We start from the raw sequence: 11,077 nt of genomic DNA, 5'->3' as shown, positions 1-11,077 counted from the left end.
AAAATAAATATTAAACATCACAACTGTTTTCAACATAATAATAAAAAAATGTTTCTTATGCATCAAATAATAATAATTATTAGAATGATTTCAAAAGGATCATGTGAAACTGAAGACTGGAATAATGATGCCGACAATTCAGCTTCGCCATCAATATTTTACATTTAATTTATACATTTTTATTTTAACCTAATTTCACAATATTACAATATTTCACAATATTACTTTTTACTGTATTTCTGAATAAATAAATGCAGCCATAAGAGAATTCAAAAATATTACTGACCCCCACACTTTCCAACAGTAGTGGTCATGGAAAAAAGAAAAAGAAAGATAACTCATTAAAATTCTTTGACTAAAGTTGATTGCATCTGAATCACATCTAACTTCCTTGAGCTAATTCATGATTCACTCTATCCCATCTTTGGAAAACCCACTTATCCCACACTCCACCCTAAGAGCCTGTTATCAGGTGGGTTTGGACACAGATAAATTAGGTTTTGCTCACAGACATTCTAAGGAGCAGATTGCACACATATACACACGCTTCTACTCTCCACCAAGCCACAGAGGACTCAGAGCTTCTCCTCGTATTGACATGGGCTATCAGTCATCTTCCTAATTCCCGAAAGGAGACACTCCACAAAGTGAACCACAAGATCATTTTCTGCTTTAAGAGATACATTATCAAACCAATAGAAATAATCCGGCTGCATTAACGTCTTAAATGATGAAATCAAATTTTCATACCGGAGTACAAATATGTTTTATGCTGAAATTACTTCATTTTTGGTGTGTTTTAAATGATTATATTATTCTTAAAGGACTACATGTGTTAATAAACTTTAAACATACTATTAAATATGACCAAGTTAATAGGGTCCATTCAGATTTTTTTTCTTTCATAATAATAATAATAATAATTTATGAAAATTAATAATTACACATTTTTTTTTGTTATATATTTCATCAAGGACACATTAAATTGATCTAAAGTGACAGTATGACATTTATAATGTTACAAACAATTTCTATTTCAAATATATCTTATTCTGTTGAACTTTCTGTTCATCAGGAAATTCTATGGTCAAAACAAAATCATGTTTCCACAAAATATTAAGCAGCACAACTGTTTTCAACATTGATAATAATAAGAAATGTACTTGTGCACCAATATTATATTCAAATGATTTCTGAAGGATCATGTGACACTGAAGACAGGAGTAATGATGCTGTAAATATATTCAAATAGAATTTTTTTCTTTTCTTTTTTGTTTTGTTTTGTAAAATGATTATATAATTCATGATAAATGAACTGCATTGAGAATTTTGAACGATACTGGGCGAGAACTCGTGATTCAAATTTCTGTTTTCGGTTCACTGAGAGTCACATGCATCTCAAATTCTGAATGACAAGCATAACGATGAGTTTCTGTCATCAGGGACTAATTTATACATTGTATGTGAAACCTGGGCCTCTGAACCCAGAGACTGAATAAATACTCCTCTGCTTTCACACAAACTGAACTCAGATACATACACACAGTGTTGTTGAGTTACAGCTTTCACAGGTTGTACAACCATATCAAGCATGTTTTTGGACAAAAACCATATCTGAATACTTTCAAAGTAACACATTCTAGAGAATTCTAAATAAATAAATAAAAGAGAGAGAGAGAGAGAGAGAGAGAGAGAGAGAGAGAGAGAGAGAGAGAGAGAAAGAGAGAGAGAGAAAGAGAGAGAGAAAGAAGAAATACAGAGTAATGAGGGGTGTCAGTCACAGAACCCTTCTCTCTCTTTTTCTCTCTCTCTGTTTTTCATTCTGGCAATTTCCTATGAGTAGCTTCTGGGAATGGGAACCTCCTGTCAGTTTTATCAGACTGGAGGATCTATATTAAACGCTGTCACATCTCCCTCTCTCCCCTGCACCGATCACACCATCTCTTTATCTGCCCGACTGCTCTCACACGCCCACTCTGCTCATATTTTTGCTTTAATGTTTTTCTTCTGTGATTTTGTAAGCCTATCATTTTGATCTTTCACACTGATATTTGCTCAAAAAAGTTACTTTCCTCAGTTTTATACTGACTACACTTGTCACAGGTCACTTAAAAGCAGGGAGCATGTTCAACTGCAAGAGTTTTTACCTACCAGTAAATGTACTATTTATAATATATAAATGTATATTTATATTTACATACTGACAGAAAAAACAAACAAATAGAAATCGCGTTCACCTGAGAATGTAACCGTAGCAAGTAACAGATATTTTTCGTTATCGATCATTATGGATGGAATATTGACAAAACTTAAAAGCAATTCAAAACAAAAATAAATATAAACCTATCGCTTTTAACCCTTAAATGCATGAATGTTTCGCCAATCATTAGCAATTACATATTCGGGTCTTTAGCAATAACGACATGGATCTATATCTAACACGGATGGATCTCTATTCTCTACCTGCCGCAATATAAAACTCTCCTGATATTAGACTATTACAGAAGAATAAAATAAATCATATTTTGTTACCTTTTGGAGCTTGGACACGTTCAGTTTGAGCAAATGTTTTATACCATCATCACTGTCCTCTTCAGAGCTCATTTCCAGGTAGGCCTACATTCAGCATCTGACTCAGACATTTTCGCAAAACTATCATTTTCAACACCTTCAAAGTCAATATTTTGATCGCTGACAGCTTCTTCACCAGATCCACCATCAAGTGACAGTGACACTAATATTTGATTGCGTTCAGTACTTGCTCTGCAGTAAATCGCTGAGCCATTTCAAGTTTTGCTGATGATACTTCCTATTCTTTTGTTTCTGCCTGCGGTAACTATGAGTGAAATGCCACTTCATTATTGTGTATCAGACATCGCCACCTTGTGGAATAAAGGTGAATTTCACTTATTCAATCATCAAAGATTTATTCAAAAATGTTCTATGCAAGACAGTGCTGTAACCTGTTTAACGAATGGCAGCAAATGCGTGTTACATTTATGAAGCTGGTTTTAATGGTTGCATTCTAAACCACTTATACTTGTTTTATTTTGTGTGTTAGTGACCCTTACAAATGTTGGCAGAATATGAAAGCCGAAGTTGCCATGGAATATTTAATGGTGAGATCACATCATACCTCATAAACATCACAGGCAGTTATAGCCTCATGTGCCAAACAGGCTACAAATGTGCAACAAATAAACAGCAAACAAGAAACACAAGAGAATGTCAGAGCAACATACAGGTTTAATTAGTGAAATCAGATTGCATGTAGCGGGTGGAAAATGAATATATTGAAACTTTTTTAATTAAAAACAGCACACATTTCACATTAAACATGTGTTTAATGATTGTAACTCATTATGTCTGTGTTAGGTGACTTTTTGTGTACAAGAAATAAAAGGTGTGTTCGACATCGGCTGCGGCTGGGAACTTGCGAACTTCCCTAAGCACTTCCCCTCGGGGGAATCCCCACCGCCATTTTGAAGTGCGTTCCACTTCATGAAGTGGACGAGGGAAGTTTATATGAACAGACCCTCGTTCCCTCGATTTTGACTGAGGGAGTGAGTCTACTTCATGTACACTTCAGGCTGCCTATATGTCCCACAATGCAATACGATTGTGACGTCACCACAAATCTCGTCTAATCACCACCACAACAAACAACTCTGATATTTTTTATTTTTTTTATTTAAAACAAACAACACACACCTATATACATTTGGATGCTGCATTAAACAAATTCTTAAAGGGAAAAAAATGTAAATAATAAATCAACTCCATTGCTGATTCCAAGTGATCAAGGGCTTAGGACAATTCAGCCCATTGCAGTTTCCGCCAGTGGTGGGCACTCGTGCAACGTAAGCAATGACGCACATCCGAGTGAACGAGACAGAGGGAAGTTAGCGAGTGAAGGGCATGACAATTTTGGACTGGAACGCAGCCCAAGTCGGGCAAAATTTGTAATGCACGGCATGCATTAAAATCAGCCACCGATCGGTCTGCGCAGAGCTGCATGAAGTCGATCAAGCCTATTATGTAGTGCTGTGAATGTGATGTCATGTGAGTGACAGGTTGTCCCGCCCTCGTGCCAGTAAAGTTATTTGATTAAAGATTACAAGAGCACATTCATTTAAAAAAAATAATGATGACGTGCACCGCACAGATAAATAATTTATTAAAAATCCTGCAATATTCCATAAAAATAAGAATTGTCAATTTTGATTTCATGGTGACTTTAATGTTTCATGTTATAGGCCTATAAACATTTGCAATATTTCCTTTTATAGAAACCTATCTTTGATCTGTGAACTGTGTGTGTTTTCTGCATATAAGTCAGAATTTTTTCTCTCTGTTTGTATTAGCTCCTTGAATCCTGGTATTTCTCTCCTCCTCTTCCTCTATTCTCCTGTCTGTCACCCAGCTTTTGCCCTGCCACTAACTGATCTGGGTGATATGTTGCCTTGCCAAGACAGGAAATGAAACCTTTCATTCCTCCCCAGTTGCAGCCCCTTTATCAAAAGCAACTGCCTAATGAACTCATTTTGTGCGCAAAGAATGCCTCCTTATCTCAACAAATACACACACACACGTCCACCTCCTCCTTTCCCTCCCGATTCTCAATACACTGTATTATAATTGTTTTCAGAAGGCTCAGAACTTTAACTTCCATCCACCTTTATAGACTGAGGTGCTGAGAGTAAAGACACATATGGCTACAAATGAAAGGCTGGGAGAGAGAGATGATGGTGGACTCAGGTTAAAATATGGTGGTCTCGGATTAGTTAAAATATCACTGAACAATCTGGATAAATTGGAAAATATGATGATTAAGTTATAAATCAATATAAATTTTAGAACATACCCTTAGTTAGTTTGCAATTACTACTACAGGTCAGCATTTCACAACTGTTGCACTATCATCATCTAGGAGGTGGCGCCATCTCATGGAGATTGCAGAGTGCAAGAGGTTTGTTTGATAGATACATACTGTAGGCCTACATTTAATATTAGTACTGTTGTTACCCATTACTTTTTTCATGTTAAAGGGTTAGTTCACCCAAAAATCTATGATTCTGACAAGTGAAATGGATTATCTTCTTCCTTCACAAGATGATGTGCAAGAGTTCCAATGGAGGGCTCACAATACAAATTTTCTAAACAGTGAAAATTATAGTTGATAATTAAGGGAAACATTTTAGAAGTAAAAACGGCTTAAAAAAATAAATTGGACAAAAAATTAAAGACGATCTGATGAGTTTTTCTACTATGCCAGAGCAATCAATCAAACTCATCAACAAAATTCATACAGTGCTGCCATCTATCTTTACGTCTGCACTTCTGCTGATGACGTTTACAGAAATAATTTAAATATAGAAAAGTACCAAAAATAAATACATAACAAATAATTTCAAATTACAAAGCTTGCAATCTAATTTTATAATTTTGCTCAATCTGAATCGAATCTGTAGCTAAACTTTAACAATCACGTGACGACTCTGGTCTCATAGGCTCTGTCTGCGTGTTTTTAGAACAAGAGTTTTCTTGGATCCATCGAACTGGATCGTGAAATCTCCTGAAAAATCATGGACCGACTTGCTAATGTCATCGGACAACAACATATAGGTAAAGAAAAGCACACACCGTGCTTTGTTGTCATGATAAAATAAAATAAAAAGATAATCAGAGACGCTGTCTACGTGGGCACATCTTTGTCGTTTGTCATTCTCGTGACTCCTCCTCGCGGATCAGTTGCTTTGCGTTCTAACTAGAATACACGTTCTAAGAACTTATATTCACTCTATATGGTTCTGAAAGCTTATCTTATAATATTAAAAGAGTAAATGCCTTCACAGGTCTGACGGTGGGATTGAGTTTGATGATCGTCGTTGTGATTGTCGTCCTCGCGGCTGTTGTTTACACTCCCCCGGGCGCTACAGCTCGCTGCTTGAGAAGAAACAGAAGTGAAGAACACCTCTCCCTGACTTCTAACAGAATTGCATGACTGCTGACAGAAAAAGAAACATGAACTTTATGGATCTCTGTGTTGGACCCAAAACTGTTAAATTTTTTACCCCTTTAAATAGTGGTTTATTAAAAGTGACTTCCAAGCAAGTTTCCAAACTCATGGAAGTTTAATAACATGTTGAATGTCATGGAAATACCTAAAGCGTTCTGTTGATATCAATTAAGAGGATGTTTTTGTCTTTTTGGATGTTTTGTACACAAAAAAAGTATCATGGAAAATCTCTAAAATCATGGAAATACATTGGCCAGAAAACAATGGGGCTGACAAATTGACAATATGCATTAAAGATATTAAATTAGAGCTTTATATGCTTTCCTTAATTGTAATTGCAATATTAGAGACTTTTGTATTCTCTATCACGTGGATTTAATGTTTTTATAACTCAATTACACTCAAGAAATCTTATCTGTTTAACGACAGGACTTTAGACAGGCTGCAATTCCAGTATATCACCACTAGAAGGACTAGTGCTCTGTGGAAAGGATGAGAGTATCTGCATCCTGAGACATGATGTTTCATATTCCATCGCATCAGAAATGCTGCTGTTATATGAGACATCTCAAATGAGATTAAACAGGATTTAACACTAGGAGGACTGATATCACAAAAATAATGAAGTGGTTCTTGATGCTTCTCCAGTGTGAATATGTCCACTGCATCTGAAGTGGTTCTGCTTCATTTGAATTTCATTCACTCATTTAAAATATTTTTTGTCGTCTGAAAGGGAGTTTTCGAATTTTTGCGAATCCCCAAGGAGCAATTTCTCTTACTCCAGCCCTCTCATCCCCCCTTTCACTGTCACCGAGCCAAGCCATCCGAGTCGAACTTTAATTAAAAGCCATGACTGCTGTTGTCTGTCTGTCTTAAACCCTCATAGTCAGTGTTCCCTAATCTCAATCTTATTTTCCCTGCTCTCCCTGCTAATCCACACGGGGAGACAGAGATACGGTCACTGACAGATGCAGACAGCATGTGATAACAGACAAAATGTGAGACGTGCCCATGTGGCAAAACAACATTTGAGCATAAAAGACATCATGAAGTAGCAGACAATGCTTCTTCATTTCCTTATGTATTGTTGTGGTTGTTCTTTTACTGTTTGACAATAATAATAATAATAATAAACTCACGGTATGGGATTTTAACTGTATTGAGAAAATATGAGGAATAGTAATGCATTAAACAACCAATAAGACATTCGACCACTGAAAGTAATAACTCAGAAATGAATCCATAAATCACTATCACAACACCCAGGAAAATAATTTCTTAATGTGGTGTCTCATTTCTAATCAATATGTGTTGTGTCTCCGGCTGACTGCTTGTTTTCTCTGACAGAATGAGTCTGCATTGATTGTTGGCTGTGGTCTTTTGCCACAAGCTCTCTAAAACACCAGCATACTGATGTTACATCTGCTGGGATGAAATGGGGGATGGAGCTCAGATTGAATGGGTGGGTTTAATAATCTGTAGCCGAGATATTTTAACGGATTTGATGAATTTTTCCAACATACGCTCCACCATAGATGAAAATATTCTGTGCAAATCTCAGCTGAATTGGTGTGCATTAGTCTAGTTTTTCTAAATAAAATAAAGAAAGCTGTGGATAAAACAATCAGCTCTAGACTGATGATCAAGGCCCTTCTATTTAGGCCCTGGAAATAGCACCCTCCTCCGTACATATGCATGACACATGGGTGACGGGAGCACTCCCACCCGCTGCCGTCTGTCTGTGGAATTCTTTACTCATTTCAACCAGGGTTTTCACGGATGCTCCATGTTCAGAATGTTGTTTAAAACTCCCAGGCTTTAACATGATAGTGTTTTTCGTGAATTTTCTGTGCTGCATTGTTTTCTGACTGCTTACACACTTCATCACATCATTTATTTATTATTAAAGGGGTGGTTGAGTGTGATTTCACTTTTCTAACTTTAGTTAGTGTAATGTTGCTGTTTGAGCATAAACAACATCTGCAAAGTTACAACGCTCAAAGTTCAAAGCAAAGGGAGATATTTGCTTTTAAAGAAAAGGACTACAACAAACAGCTGGTTGGGACTACACGACATTCCTCTCGGGTTAGTGACATCACTAACCCTAGAATATACATAAACCCCGCTCCCGGGAACACACAGTCCATGTTGAGAAGAGGAAAAGTTGTTGTATAAGAGTACATTTGTGAGTCAGCTCAAACTTTAGCATCCATTTTTTCACATGCAATAGAAAGTCACTCTGTGTGCATCTCACAACAGTTCATAAATGAGCAATTTATAGATTTATTATGGCAGAATATCCTAATTGAAGATGGTTAACTCCACATCAGCAGCATAAATTCATCAACTAACCATTCAGAGACGTCCTGTTGCATTCTACATGTTGTCACTTCTTCTTGAGTCTCTCCATCCTTATCTGACTCCGTTTAACATTAAAGGAGACATATCATGCTTTTAAATTGTTCCTTTTTACATATAAATCATACATTTGTAGTCTATATAAAGCGGAACTGCAATGCTTGGGTCTGAATTCCTCATTATTATAGCTCCACAAGCCCCTTTTTTACCCCTTTTCTAATGTGCTTCTGAAAGCAACTCGTTTTGGTGCGGTCTCTTTAAATAATATTGAGACACTTCATACCCCCTCTCCAGGTTGTAGCGGTGACACTCGGTTCAACTCCACCCCGTTCGGCCATTTTTGTAGTCTGGTAGCAGAGATAGGATTATCTAGCGCACAGAAACTTTTATACACACGTTATTAACAAAATGTCAACAACGGAAGACTTGTCCAGCCAGCCTTACATGTTCGAGCCAGAGCCGGAGCGAGATGAAAATGAAGACGACGAACCTGCAGAACAACGTCTTCATATGGATGTATCGCAATGGTGTGTACTGTATTTACACATGAAACTTTGGTCTTCCGACCTTTTACCACCGTGTCGATTTATTTTGATTAATATGTCCGAGGGAGAGAGAGCAAGACAGCGTCTAGTTTGGAGACGGTGATGTCTTGTTTACACTTTCGCCTGGCTCTGAAGAGAGAGAGTGAGCGCGCGCGCGACCGGGTCTCTCTCTCTGCTCGTTCTTTCAGTTAAACATGCTCCTGTCACAAGCGCGGCAGTTCATCTAAATTAGACGGTGTAATGAAGCGTGTGGGTTACTACATCCAACAACCGAACATTTTAACTTACCCTCTCGTAACTTCTGCATCCTTTAGCTTGGACTACAAAATTGCAGCGAGAAATAATAATGGCGGATTGCTCGAAGTGTTGGGCCGGAAGTCAATGTCCTTATTTGGCAGTTCCGCTGCAAATACTGTGACGTGATAGTTCAAAAAAACGTCATAGATAACAGAAAAATCTGAACCGGTTGAAAAATATGACCAAAACAGAATATAAAGATATCAACGAAGCACCTGAAGAGAATAATTTCATCTTTTCTGTACTTCTAAACACTCCAAATATACAACAAAATGCATGTAAGGGCTAAAAAAGTGCATTTAGCATGATATGTCCCCTTTAAAGGCAGAACAGTTTCTGTCATTTTAGTGTGTCTAGACTGCGTGAGGTAACAGCATCTGCTAACAGACACGAGCTCTTGAAACCCCGCCCTCTGCAGCAGCTCATTTGCATTTAAAGGGCCAGGCACAAAACGGTGCGTTTTTGCAAACCCTCAAAAAGTGACAACTTTAACTTGCTATATAAAAATATTTGTGGGGTATTTTGCACTAAAACTTCACACACACACTCTGGGGACATCATAGATATATTTTACATCTTGTGAAAAGGGCATTATACCACCCCTTTAACAAAGTTCGGGAGGAGCACGTTCAGATGGCCTCATTGGCCCTTCAGACAGCAAGCCAAATATGCATACTCTTTACTCTATTTGATTATACAGGGGTTGGACAGTGAAACCATAGTGTTGGATGTTTCACACCTGTATATTCTCGCCATGGTGGCCAATCTTTACTGATTTTACATTCCATTAGAAAGAGCAGAGTGTGAAGGTTGAAATAGCAGAGGAATAGCACAGCTGTACATAAAATACTGCAACCCACACAACATAATGGGAGACATATCAGAGTTCGAAAAAGGACAAATTGTTGATGCGTGTCACGCTGACTCATCTGTGACTAGGACGGCAAGTCTTTGTGGTGTTTCGAGAGCCGGTTTTATTTTTATTCTTTATTCGTGAAATTGCCAGGCTCTATCTTCAGGCTCAGAGCCCAGAATACTGTGACAGCAAACTGCCATCCTCTTAATTCTGTGGTGTTTGTCATCAGGTTGTTGTGACTGTGGGGAACAGGTTCTCTGTCTTAATGAGGATGATTAGGGACAGACTAAAGCTCCCTTTGAAACATGACCTTAGCATCAGTCATCTAGGTGTGGAGTGTTTACTGTCACCTTGAACACAGCTTCCTTAATGTTGCATTGAAGGTAATCATGTATAGCTTAAGTGTCCAAAGGTTTTAAATTAAGCTGTGAAATGAGATCACACATTCATTATGAAGGTATTCTGTTGTCGAGCAGCTGATCAATAATATGGAGATGACAAGTTTAGGTTATTTTAGGTTATTACTGTTTAAGGGAAAATATATATTTAAGCTGCATATCTCAAACTTTGTTTCAATATTTCACATATTTGTCTTCTGTAAAGTAAAGTAGTTCAGAAATACTTTAAATAAAAGTATAGAAAAACTGTATTCTACCAGGTGCGTTGAAAGAATAAAAAAAATGTTGTGTGATTGTAGGCTACATGTTGTGTATAAAATATTTATTCAAAACACTTCAGAAAACATATAGGCCTGTATTGTGCCATCCACCATCACCACCTTCCCCCACATTTCATTTTAAACATTTTAATAGAAAAAATAAAAAAGCATTAAATTAAGCGCTTTGCCTCAAAACTTGGAAAATTGGAAACAAATTCAACTAACAAAATAAAGCTTCTTTACGTGACATAGGCTACATTTTTATTTAATCATTTTGTCTTTCAAAGCTTGTTTAGACGATTATGCTTCAGCTTGCTAAATTTTTACAACACTCCCTGTTCCCC

General features: G+C 37.1%; 1 long non-coding RNA gene across 1 annotated transcript; it reads left to right on the top strand.

Annotated features, from left to right (window-relative positions):
* Nucleotides 1-3,425: 3,425 nt before the first annotated feature.
* Nucleotides 3,426-6,328, top strand: LOC309505902. The gene is made up of 2 exons (XR_014208590.1): nucleotides 3,426-5,625; nucleotides 5,856-6,328. It is a non-coding gene; the product is annotated as an uncharacterized lncRNA (long non-coding RNA).
* The last annotated feature ends 4,749 nt before the right edge of the window (nucleotides 6,329-11,077 follow it).

This window comes from Leuciscus leuciscus, assembly GCF_965113295.1.
Source record: "Leuciscus leuciscus genome assembly, chromosome: 9".
In the NCBI taxonomy this organism is placed as follows: domain Eukaryota; kingdom Metazoa; phylum Chordata; class Actinopteri; order Cypriniformes; family Leuciscidae; genus Leuciscus; species Leuciscus leuciscus.
This window is presented reverse-complemented; position numbering and strand designations above follow the sequence as displayed.